The 12,634-nt window shown below is 33.8% G+C and overlaps 3 long non-coding RNA genes across 3 annotated transcripts; all 3 read left to right on the top strand.

Moving 5' to 3' along the window:
• LOC107608581 lies at positions 2,937-3,313 on the top strand. The gene is made up of 2 exons (XR_001612922.2): positions 2,937-3,075; positions 3,233-3,313. It is a non-coding gene; the product is annotated as an uncharacterized LOC107608581 (long non-coding RNA).
• On the top strand, positions 5,303-11,156 carry LOC110264583. Its single transcript, XR_002350757.1, has 4 exons — positions 5,303-5,398; positions 5,494-5,583; positions 5,686-5,705; positions 11,145-11,156. It is a non-coding gene; the product is annotated as an uncharacterized LOC110264583 (long non-coding RNA).
• LOC110264584 lies at positions 6,772-7,156 on the top strand. Its single transcript, XR_002350758.1, has 3 exons — positions 6,772-6,824; positions 6,975-7,043; positions 7,146-7,156. It is a non-coding gene; the product is annotated as an uncharacterized LOC110264584 (long non-coding RNA).

Here is a 12,634-nt window from a genome sequence, read left to right as displayed (position 1 = left end):
GGATTATGGATTATAATTTGTTAATTATAATTTGATAAAACTTGATTATTTTTAAAATATTAGTAAAGATATGTATTTTAAGTTTTTTAATTTTAGGTTTTTGACTATTTTATATTTTTTATTTACGTAGGACCGGTTCTATCGGTTCAACTAGTAATTTATTGGTTGAATCAATAAACTAATAAATCCGTAACCTAACCGGTTGAATCATCGATTCGTTTCTGATAACTATGATTATATCTCAATCAAATGTTTTATCATCATTAAAGTTGTCAGATATTTTCTGAATTCAATGACGATTATATCCACCATTCTTCTTTCAACTAGCTAGATAGATGTTGAAGATGCACTCTTTTTTCAAATATAAAGTTTTTAAATGAACAATGAAACTCATCTTTTAATTTATACCTATTTTTCTTGTATTTTGATTTTTCTATTTCGACAAGGAATGTCAACTAAGTTTCTATCAAGATATCAATTCAAAGAGTAGATACGATTCTTTTCAAAAAATCCGTTTCAAGAATATATTGATTCAAAATAAAGACTTCACAGCGAATTAAAAAGAAAATGATAACTTTATAATTTTTTTGGACTCACTGTTGCAAACATGAATTTTCCAAATATTTGAGTAAAATTGGATCAAACATACAAATTTGAAATGCAATTAAGAACTGATAACTACTGTTTCATTCGTTTTTTGTCGACTTCACAGGTAGTGTCGAAATGAGCTTGTATTACAATCTCATTTGGGGAGCGGATATGACTCCTCTCTCAAAGGATGAACTCGACCCAAGATTTACTTATTTAGTGCCTCGATTGAATTAATGTATTGCAAAATGGTGTTGCACAATGAATTACAAAGTGATAATCGAAGAACTTGTGCAACAGATAAAAATAAAGATGAAATAATAATAAAGAAAATAACGGAAAAATAATAAAAATAAATGTAATAAATGATACAATGAACTTAAAAGGAATGGAAATAACGAAAGAAATGATGAAATAATAGAAAGGGAAATAACAAAAGAAAATAAAAATTAAAAGAAAATAGAAAAATGAAAAGAAAATAAAGAAAAATAAAGAAAATAGGAAAATGAAAAGGAAATAAACATCCATTCAAGACTCACATACACACGTACTCCATTTTTCCATGCGTTAGCGTGATTGAGAATTTCTGCAGAGTTTTAATGTGGTTTTGGAGTAAGTTAGAATGGATGTTTATTTTGACTTCAATCTTCTTATTTATAAAGGAAGGATTTGGCAGTTGTTCTCCCCACGTTCATTCTGCAGCTTGTTCCTTAATTTTCATCCCATATTCTCCATTTCAACTTGGGGATCAAGTAATAGTCAACTCAGCTTAAGGGTCAAGTAAAAGCCTTAATGTTCAAGGAAAAATAGTAACTGCTTTTCAACTTATTTTTCACATGCTGAAATCTTCAATTTCGACTTCAACTCTGCTCATGCTGAAATCTTCGACTTTGACTCTCCTGCTAGTTTTAACAATCTTTGACCTTAACGTTCTTACACCATCTTTCTTCGACTTCGACTCGCTCGCATCTGCATCTATTACTAGCTCCGACTCTTCAGATCGATACATTCTGTAGTCAAAACTCATCTAAGTCGAGGAAACTATTAGCACCAACAAATGTTGGCAAACTTCAACTTCAAAGATTCTTACTCAAGTCTGCACCTTCGACTGACCCTTCGACTTAATTTTCAGCTTAATACAAACTCCTGTCAAGATTTATCTCAATGTCGAAAAACTCATTTCGAAGGCCAAACTACTTCTCTTACTAGTTTCACCTAGTTATTCAAATTAACACAATCTTTATGTCGACCTTCAAAGAGTCGACATTTACCTAAGTCAAAATATCAATTTTGAGTGCCAACAAATGCTCCTTTAAACTTGTTATTTTGTAAAAAAAATACAAGTTTTATATATGTTTATGATGGGAGCTGAACCACCAAAGTTTCAGAAAGTTTGACTTATCACCTCCTCGAAGGTATTGAATTGTCATTTAAATTGTTCTCATTATCTCTTATACTTACAATTTCACCTTCTTCTAATGCATTGCAATCGAATCCATCTTAGTCGAAGCAATCCCAGAAAGAGACTTCCTCTCAAGTTGTTGATGTTGACATTCCCTCTGATCGGGAAGTGGACTAACCTGTTCATGCTGAAACAAAAATTCTTCAGCCTATTGTTAGTCTGTCTGTCCCTGTTCTAACTTTGACTCAAAATCCACCATCAACAACAGCATCTCATACTTCGACAACTTCTCCTCTAGTATCTTTCTTAAGTTAGCATCATCTGTTAAATAAACATTCACTTGCTATCTAACTTTTATACCCTTTCCTGTTCTAGGTTTGCTATACTCCCCTTCATAATGGTGCTGAAACTCACCAAGAATCTGATCCTGGATATGGGTTAGGATCAACTACTGCAGCTGTAACTTCTATTACTGGACTATCAACACAGAAATTTGTCGATTAGGACATAGAGTCAATACAGAAATTTGTCAACCAGGATTAAGGGTTGACGCATAAATTCGTTGAACAGAACATAAAGTCGACACATAAATTCATCGACCAGGGTATAGGATCGACACACGAATTCTTCGACCAGGACATAGGACCACCACTACAAAAAAAAAAGGGTTTAAAATGGCATTAATAGAGTGGCGGTTTTATAAATCTGCCATAATATTCGGATACTATGGCGTAATCTGTTATTTCCATAATGAGTTTGTGCAAAATGGCAGTTTTCGATGATTATGGCGGTTTAAAACCGCCATTATATGAGGCCATAATTTAAAAATACCCACACACTATCTGATTCCAACCCTAATTGCAAAACTAACGCGCTTCCGCATACACTGTTTCTGTAAGGTAATGACGCCTACCACTGGGATCTACTCCGGTGCGATCTGCTCCAGCAACAACTTTCTCCACCAAGGATCTCCTCAGCGGTATTCTCCTCCGACTAGAATCTCCTCGCTGTTCACCGCCATTGTTCATCTCCTCGCCGCTGCCTTCAATGAGTTTCTACGATCTTGTTCTGGCTTCGATCTAAAGGTTAGCCATCGCTGCTCATCGCCCTTGCTGCTTCGTTTATCACCCCGCCACCGCAAGCAACATTGTTGCTGCTTTAGCGAGCTTCGACAAATCTCTTCACTTTTGTAATTACGTCCTTGCTCTCACCGTCGAGAACTTCCTCGAGCGCCACCTCCAGACTCTCGTCTTCAATCCCAGCACGGCCAAGTCAATCCACCACGCCAGGTCCTGATCCGCCAGCGCCACATTAGGTCTTCCTTTCTTCTGTTCACTTTTTTTCTGAAATTTAGGGTTTTTAAATTTCTAATTTAATATCAATTGTTGTTTGCTTTTGCTTACTGTCAAATTAAGAATCTAATTTCCTTGATTTCTAGGCTTTTGATAAAATTTTCTAACGTCAGATTAACCTCTCTATATAATTCCTCTTAGATATATAATATCAGTATTACTGAAGGCATAGGATCATCACAATTCTGGTTAGATCTTCTATAATTGCTCTTAGATTTTTTTTACTCAAAAATCTAACCAGAATGCCTTATTAGCTTAAAAATATTTTGAAAATATTAAATTTTGTGATTATAGAAGATCTGTTCAATATAAAATTAGGCGGATAATTGCTTCTGAGCATTTTTGTTTGCTGAAGTAGAAGATCTTATGTTATGTTTTGATCTTTGATTTAGTAATTGAAAGTTGAAACACTTGCCTGATTTGCTTTCTATATGCATGTACTAATATAATTGCAAGAATGTAATTGGATCTTATAGAAAATCAATTCTACATAGCTTTTGGTGCACTTGGTCATGTCAATTTCTATTCCTCACTACAATCCTTGTTTTGTCTTGATTATTTGCTTTTAAAGTGCTTATTTTGATTTTGATTTTGAATATTTTTTGGTATAAGTTTGCTTTCTATTCATTTAGCATGTATATACATTTCATACTAGAAATGCCTGATTACCTAGAGTTTGATTTTGATTTGTTTATTCAAAATCTGGTATTTGGTCTTGCCTTGAATAACTAAGTTCACCAACATGTGCCATGTTACTGCAAGTGAACTAGATTCCTTGTCATCGTAAGTAATTTCAGTTCATTGTTATATGCCCTTGTAGCTTCAATCCTTTCAATTTTTTTCCATTGCTTCTGGTTTTTAAATGAAAATCTCTTGGAGCAATCCAGTAGGTTTTGAAATTCCTTTCGCTTTTCATTATTTGATTAATCGATGCTACCTTTGTGCTTTAGCTTTTGGTAATGAATTTATATCTATCCAGGTTTCTTTCCTACACTATCTAATACTTTGTGACTGATATTAGATAGATGAGAGGTAGGCTTACACTAGAGAAGGTGAATACAGCAATCAATGACATGGCATCCTATGCTGAAGCAAATGCTTACACTAGAGAAGTTGAAGGTTTCTGATGCATTTATGGAACTCTTATCGCAACAACAATTTCAATGGAGAGAAGTATGAATTTTCTTTTATAATTTTATTCTATTTAAGTACTTCTATTTAATGTCTTATTTTGCATCATTCGTTTATTAGTCAATTGATAATTTAATATTTATGCTGATGCTGTTTACTATATTTTTGTATATCTTAATTCACAAACTGAGGAGGTGATGAATCTGAAAGTGATTAGTGTTGCATTTGAGAAGGGGAGAGTGATGTGAATGACAACCCTAATCTCTTGTCGCCGTTCATCTTCCACCTCTCTCATACATCTCTTTGATGTCGCTTGTTGCAGCTCATCTCCTCGCCAGCTTCGCCGCTGCAAACAATGTCGTTGTTGCTGCCTTGAACAAGTTCTGCAATTTGGTTGCGCCTTCTCTGTCACTTCCAATAGTTATCTATTTCATCTTCTTCTTTTAATTTTTCTTCTCACTACATAGTTTTTTATCTAGTTTATGATCTAGTAGGAAAAATAGTGTGTGTTTTACTTAGATATGAGGCAGTGGTGTTGTCATTCAGTTTATTTTATGCTGCACTGATTTGAGATTAAACCAGATACGTGAATGTCTACTCTGTTATTTGTAGCGATGCAGATACTATATCTGATGTTGTAGAGTTTGTACTCCAAAATTTCACAAAAATGAACAAACTTTGGGTGCGGATACAACATCAGGTTGGTTAAATTGCCTACAGAGTGTTTCTGCTCTCATGTTTGGACATGCATGTCGTCACAATAGTTGCATGTCATGAGGGCATGATTTATGGTCACGCAGGTTTAGTAATACATGTGAATCATTCATACCTTGAGTTGAGGCTTGCTGTCGGGCTTTCTGGTCTGCATGGGCCTGCCTGGGAGAAGGAGAAACGGGAGAAAGAAAGGAGTGAGCTGCGCGATCTTGTAATATCTGAAGGTTTAGTTGGCTGTATTGGGATTGTATACATGATCAAATGCTTATAAAAGGTTTTGCTTGCTTCTTTATATTTATTTGTTAGGTTGGGAAGAATCTCCATGTTCTCAGTCAGATAGAGGGTGTTGATCTTGATATGTACAAAGATATTGTACTTCCCAGAGTATTAGAGCAGGTCTTATTTATTGCTTTGTTATTTCTATCTTGTTTGTCAAAGACATTATTCACTTTTTAACTGAATCTTTCTTTTTCCCTTGTGCTTGATTATCTTTGACAGCTTGTAAATTGCAAAGATGAGTTGGACTAGTTTTACTTGATGGATTGCATAATTCAAGTCTTCCCTGATGAGTATCACTTGTAAACTCTTGATGTATTGTTGGGTGCATGCCCTCAGCTTTAGGTTAGTGAACTTGGTTAAACACGAGGTTTTGTTCAATAAATAGAGTTGCCAAGAAGCTCCAAAAAAGTATCAGTAAGATGATTATCCATAGAAAGATTTGACAAAACAGCTACAAAACAGCTAAGTCCAAAGCAGCAAAAGAGGTCATAAAAGCTTTGGCTGTAAGGGTAATTTTTCTTATATTGTTTTTGTTTTGTTCATTTACACAAAGGCTTCTGTACAAGAAATATATGTTGTAGTAGTCCTTATGATATGGCCTTATAACATTATATTAAGAATAAAGTATCGTTTTTGTCCTTAACGTTTGGGGTAAGTCATATTTGTGTCCCTAACGTTTAAATCGTTCTATTTATATCCCTAACGTTTATAAAAGTGATTCAATGTTATCATACTATCAATTATACTAACAAATCAAATTATATTTTTCAGTTATTCTCACTTGGATGTATTCATTCCCAATTAGGTCTCACTTAAATGTGTTCGATTTTAATATTATACCCACTATTTGTGTTTAGATTCAATTATGTCCCTAGAAAAGTGAATTATATAAATGTTGTAGGAATTAGTTTCAACTTTTAATGAGTTATTTTTCGGAGTGAATCATCGATTCCATCGCAAACATTTGTATTCTAACTTCAAGAAGAGATTTTTAAAACTCAAACTAAAGTTCTCATGATGTGTAATTGACGGCAGAATAATATTGAATCACTTTTACAAATATTAGAGATACAAATAGGACAATTTAAACGTTAGGGACACAAATAGGATTTACCCCAAACGTTGGGGACAAAAACGATACTTTACTCTTATATTAATTATCACCACTGCAACTTCATACAATATCAGTAAGCATTCCAGATGCATTGGAGAATCTTTATTGGAAAAATACCACCTTCATTAGGTAAACTCTCCAAACTTTATTGGTTAGACTTGGTAGATAATCAACTCATAGGGCCTATTCTAGTTTCAACCTCCACCACCCCTGGATTAGACCAACTTCTAAAGGCTAAGCACTTGTTAGTATTTTGACTCATTTTTTATTTATTATTTCTCGAGTAATCACTTAATTTGACCCTTTATAAAGGATAAAATCGTTCTGATTTAAGAAGCAGTATTCTCTTCATCTTATAATAACTGTTTTGAATTGCATTTGTAATCTAATGCAGCCATTTGAATAAGAACCAGCTTTCAGGTGCCCCCAAACTTTTCAGCTCTGACATGGTGCTCATACATGTGTAAGTTCATATATTTTATTTTATTTTTCCAAAAATTAGTGTTATAAGCTTGTGATGTCATCTATTTTACCATTTTTAATAACCTTTTCTTTTTCCATGCAGATTATTTGATGGAAATGATTTATCTGGTTCTATACCAGAAATATTAGGACTAGTTCAGACACTTGAGGTTCTGTAAGTAATTGCCTCACATTTCAGTTTTTTAATAAATTTTTTCGACTTTTCTACCAATCTAATTTTATTTTTTCTCTTTATATTATTTGACTAGTTATATATTGTTTCTAATGACATCTTTTCATTGTTATAATTTCAATTTATAACATCTGGCTTGATAGAAATTCCCTGACAAGAGAGGTTCCTACAAATCTTTGTAAGAGATGAGTTTGGATAATGAAATTGGAGTGTTGGAGCAAGAAACAAAGATGTTGGAGCAAGTTCTCGGGATAAAACTTACACAAGAGACAAGGAAACTAAGGCAGGCTTGTTTTAAAGTTAATTATAAAAAGAGGAAACTTTTGGCCTCCAAATCTTATTCATCATCACTTAGCTAAGCTACTTGTCTTGTATATTCTTATTCTAAGTAGTAAAAACAGCATTTATTAGATGGTTTAAATATATTATTATATATTAACGTAGTTTAGGAAACTGGATGGTAGATTTGACTGATTAGTGTTTATTGCAATGCTTGTATTTTAGTAAGTTTAGTAAGACAAGGTTTTGTATAGGAGTTATTACTTATGATTTTCAATAAAAAAAAATTATATATTATATTAATATTTTGTTTATGAGCTATATAATATTTCATTTATGGATTATGATTTTTTGCTATTGTGAAATTTTAATCACAAAATTATTTATTCAACGCGATAAAAATGACGGTAAAAATTATTTTTTTAAACGATAAAAAATGTCACTGTCAGGGTAAAACGGCGGTTCAAAAATGTCATTTTAACCAACCAAAATGCTACTGTCAAGGTAAAAATAGCGGTTCAAAAATGCCGTTTTAACCAACCAAAATGCCACTCTGTCAGGGTAATAATGGCGGTTCAAACCGCCGTTTTAACCTATCCAAAAACCGCCATTTTAACCCTGAAAATAACGGCGGTTTGAACTGCCATTTTAACCAACCAAAATGCCACTCTGTCAGGGTAATAATGACGGTTCAAACCGTCATTTTAACCTATACAAGAACCACTATTTTAACCCTGAAAATAACGGTGGTTTGAACCGTCGTTTTAACCTATTCAAAAACCACCGTTTTAACCTAGAAAATTGTGGCGGTTTTCAAAAAACCGCCGTAATAACCAGAATAGCGCTCAGAATTACGTTGCTTTACGAAACCGCCATTATTGGTAATAATTGCGGTTCAAACCGCCGTAAATACAAAAAAAATGCCGTTTTTACAAGAATTTTTTGTAGTGCACTTTTTAATGTTCTTTCTTCAGAAACTAGATATTTGAATTTTGATGATGCCAACTTCGACCTGGAAAATATCCTGCCTGAAGCTCAACAAGTTTATTTGTTCAAATCTTTAGAAAATAAATCAGACTTCTCAAATTCTAAGGGATCAAGATTATATATACAATCCAGTGCACGCTTCGTTGTACACTTCTTCCTCTCAGCCATGTAGGTTGAGAGTCGAGCCTTGTGGCTTGACACTTCTATTAGATGGTTTCTTTGGCGACCAAGACCTCCTTAGCCTTAGGGACTAATTTAATACTCTGGGTCCCACATAGCACCCTTTGATGAGAGATGGGTCACATGTGCTCATATCAACATTTAGTGGTTGAACACTAGATTGATATTCCTTGGAGCTAATATTCATCTGTTTGACATAGCAAGGTCCATCGTCAGCTTCTATCTCTCCAATCCTTCCATCTTCATCCTTTTGCCTCAACAGAAAATCTAGCGCGTCTTCTACAATGTTCGAATAAATTAGCCTTTTAGCTTTAAACATGTCAATCTCGAGTTGATTCTTTTTATCGACTATGTCGATAGCAGCCATATTAATAGAGCAACTCATTTCCTCAATTTTAGCAAAGTTTGAAGATACTTGGAAGGGATCTGTTATCCACCTTCGTTTTTGGTTTCTCAGCCAACTTGAGTCGACCATCCTCAACTTTCTTCTGAATCAAATCCCTGAAACGTACACAATTATCAGTATGATGTCTAAGAGCTTGATAAAATTAATAAAATTTTTAATTCTTGATTTCTGTTATAGAAGGCATTCATTTTCTCTCAGATAGAACGATTTTGCTTATCTTTTAATAACATGTCGAATATTTGATCTGGTTTAGTCAGGTCAAAAGAATAACTTCTTTCTCCCAATAAAGGAGATTTGTCTTTTGCTGGAAAAAGAGTTCGACACACATAGGGAGGTCCATCTTTTAATTCAGCTGCAAAAGTAATTTCATTATTCGACTCTTCTTCAGTGATGCATTATAGAAAAGCAACTTCTTTATTGAAAAATGTATTTTTTTTCACGCTTGACTCAAATTCTTCTTTTTCTTTATTCAGTTTCAAATTTGTTGAACCTTATCATCTAATTGAGCTAAGGCGAGAAACTGCTAATTCACCAGCTTCTTTCAAATAGAAAAGTCAAGACTATTGATAGTCATTTTAACTACTTCCGATTCCGGAATACGAGTAAAACATTTGTTCTTCAATATTCTTGAAACTTATTAAATAGTCGTCGATCAACTCAGAATTTTATCTCTTGACTGTGAACAGATCAGTCAAAGTCACATTCATTTCTCCTCTAAAGAATTGATCATGAAAGCCTCTTTCTAATTGTACCCAACTATGTATCAAGTTGGGCTGCAAGTTTGAAAATCAAGTAAAAATATTCTTTGTCAAAGAGGACTGGAAGTATTTCATTTTCAAATATTCATTGCTTTCCAATTCCCCTATTTCGACCGTATAACGAGCAATATGTTCGAATGTCAACTATCCACTTTCTCCTGAAAATTTAGTGAGAGATTTTGGTGCTTTTATGCCCCTTGGCAACTCAGCTTGCAAGACATAGTCAAGGAAAGGAGAAATAAAATAGGGTTAATTAGTTATTCCTATATTGAGGCCAGCTCGATTCAATATTTGTTCGACAACTTGAGTAATATTTTATCCATAAGCCTAGGCAGTATTGTTAGCTCTAGCTTCAGGCAATACCCTATTAAGATCTTTCCCTCTATTCAATATTACTGTAGGATTGTTTACATTGGCACCTAGAGGGGTATTATAGGGTCAATTGATAATTCATGTAATATCATCGACACATTGAGCTACCTGCTCTATCCTAGTAGTATTGTTTTTTAGAATAGTAGGTTCAAGACTATAGCCATCTGCTAAGTCATCATTTGACTAAGTCATGATGACTATCCTCTATTTGATGTCAAAACACAGCTAATGACTCGGCTGTATTTGAGGGATTTATACTTGCAGGAATGTGTCTCGATGTCTCAGGGAAGATAAATTCTTCCCTAGCCGTAGTCGTCCACCCTCTTGGTTCAGTCGACACTTGTCTAGGTATTGAAATTACATTTAGAATGGTATTTTGTCCTGACACTGTAGGTTGATGTTGCTGCATAGGTATCAACTGCATGTGTGTCGACTGCACAGGTGTCGACCCTAAGTATGGGGAATTATTTATAAGATGTTGATAAGCATTATAGTTGAAAACATTAGGGTTATACCCTCCCCATGTGGGGTATCCAAGAGGAGGTATGGGATTATAAAGATGAAAATAAAGATGAAATAATAATAAAGAAAATAACAGAAAAATAATAAAAATAAATGTAATAAAAGATACAATGAACTTAAAAGGAATGGAAATAATAAAAGAAATGCCGAAATAATTGAAAAGGAAATAACAAAAGAAAATAAAACTTAAAGAAAAATAGGAAAATGAAATGGAAATAAAGAAAAATAAAGAACTTGAAAGAAAATGGTGATGCCATTCAACACTCACATGCACAAACATTCTATTTTTTTGTGCGTCAGTGTGACTGAAAATTTCTGCAGAGTTTTAATATGGCTTTGGAGTAGGTTAGAATGGATGCTTATTTTGACTTCAATCTTCCTATTCATAGAGGAAGGATTTGACAGTTGTTCTTCCCACATTCACTCTGCAGCTTGTTCCTTAATTTCGCCCCATATTCTCTATTTCAACTTGAGGATCAAGTAAAAGTCAACTCAACTTGAAGGTCAAGTAAAAGTCTTAATGTTCAAGGAAAAACAGTAACTACTTTTCAATTTATTTTTTATGTGCTAAAATCTTCAATTTCGACTTCGACTCTGCTCATGCTTAAATCTTCGACTTCGACTCTCCTGCTAGCTTTGACAATTTTCGACTTGGACGCTATTGCACCATTTTTTTCGACTTTGATTTGCTCGCATCTGCATCTGTTATTAGCTCTGACTCTTCATATCAATACAATCTGTAGTCGAAACTCTATAGTCGAAACTCTATAGTCAACATTCATCTAAGTCCAGTCCAAAAACTATCTAGTACTAACAAATGTTGGCAATCTTCGACTTCGACTCTTCTTGCTCAAGTCTACACCTTCGACTGACCCTTCGACTTAAATTTCAGCTTAATACAAACTTTTGTCGAGATTTATCTCAATATCAAAAAATTCAATCCGAAAGTCAAACTACCTTTTTTATTAGTTTCACTTAGTTATTTAAATATTTCAAAGAGTCGACATTTACTTGAGTCAAATTGAGTTCCAAAAGCTAAAAAAAAAAAAAAAAAAGAATGGAATTAAAAAGCAGATAAATATTAGAGAAATAAATGAACAAATGAATAGAAACTTAAAAAAATTTGAATGCAAACTTGGAATGAAATCGACAACAAAGTAAAATAACTCTCAAACTCACATGTAATTGCACTCTATTGCCTTTTATTCCATCAAAATGACTAAAAAATTCTCTAGAATTTCAATGTTTTAAGTCAGTTGTAGAACGGATGTCCTCTTTTGAGCTTTTCTTTTCTCTATTTGTAGCTAACACTATTTAGTCTGATTCTTTAAGTATTTATGACAGTTACTAATTTAGATAAGAATGAGTATATGAATATGTTTTAATTACAACTCATTGTTTTTATTTATTGACTGCACATGCTCCGTTCATCTCTCAAAAATTTGCTAAGTGTCCTTTACTTACATATTTCGACCTCACCTTACTTGTATCAAAGTCAAAATATCTTTCATGACCGCCTCCTTAATTCTAACTGCACCTTATGGGTTTGTTTAGAAAACCCCATCCTCCTTATCTCGACTCAGTATGGCACTGAGTCGAAACAACTTTTAGGGCCACAATATAAGCTCAAAGCCGTTCTTTCTTTCAATTGTTTTATACTTTCGACTTTCCCACACTCAGCATGCATGACACGCTTAAGTCAAAAGTATACTTTGTTCCATACTCTTTTCAACAGCCACCATATGCTCTTTGATCCCAGCTAAATCGAGCACCACGCTTTGGTCCAAGTTTAGTTCGCACCAACAATACCCCTCCAATTTTGGTATCTAGATACAAGCCAACAAAAATTAATCACCATGGTCAATCACTCAATCGTAAATATTCCGGTTGAGAAA

The sequence above is a fragment of the Arachis ipaensis genome, chromosome B07 (assembly GCF_000816755.2).
Source record: "Arachis ipaensis cultivar K30076 chromosome B07, Araip1.1, whole genome shotgun sequence".
In the NCBI taxonomy this organism is placed as follows: Eukaryota; Viridiplantae; Streptophyta; class Magnoliopsida; order Fabales; family Fabaceae; genus Arachis; species Arachis ipaensis.
This window is presented reverse-complemented; position numbering and strand designations above follow the sequence as displayed.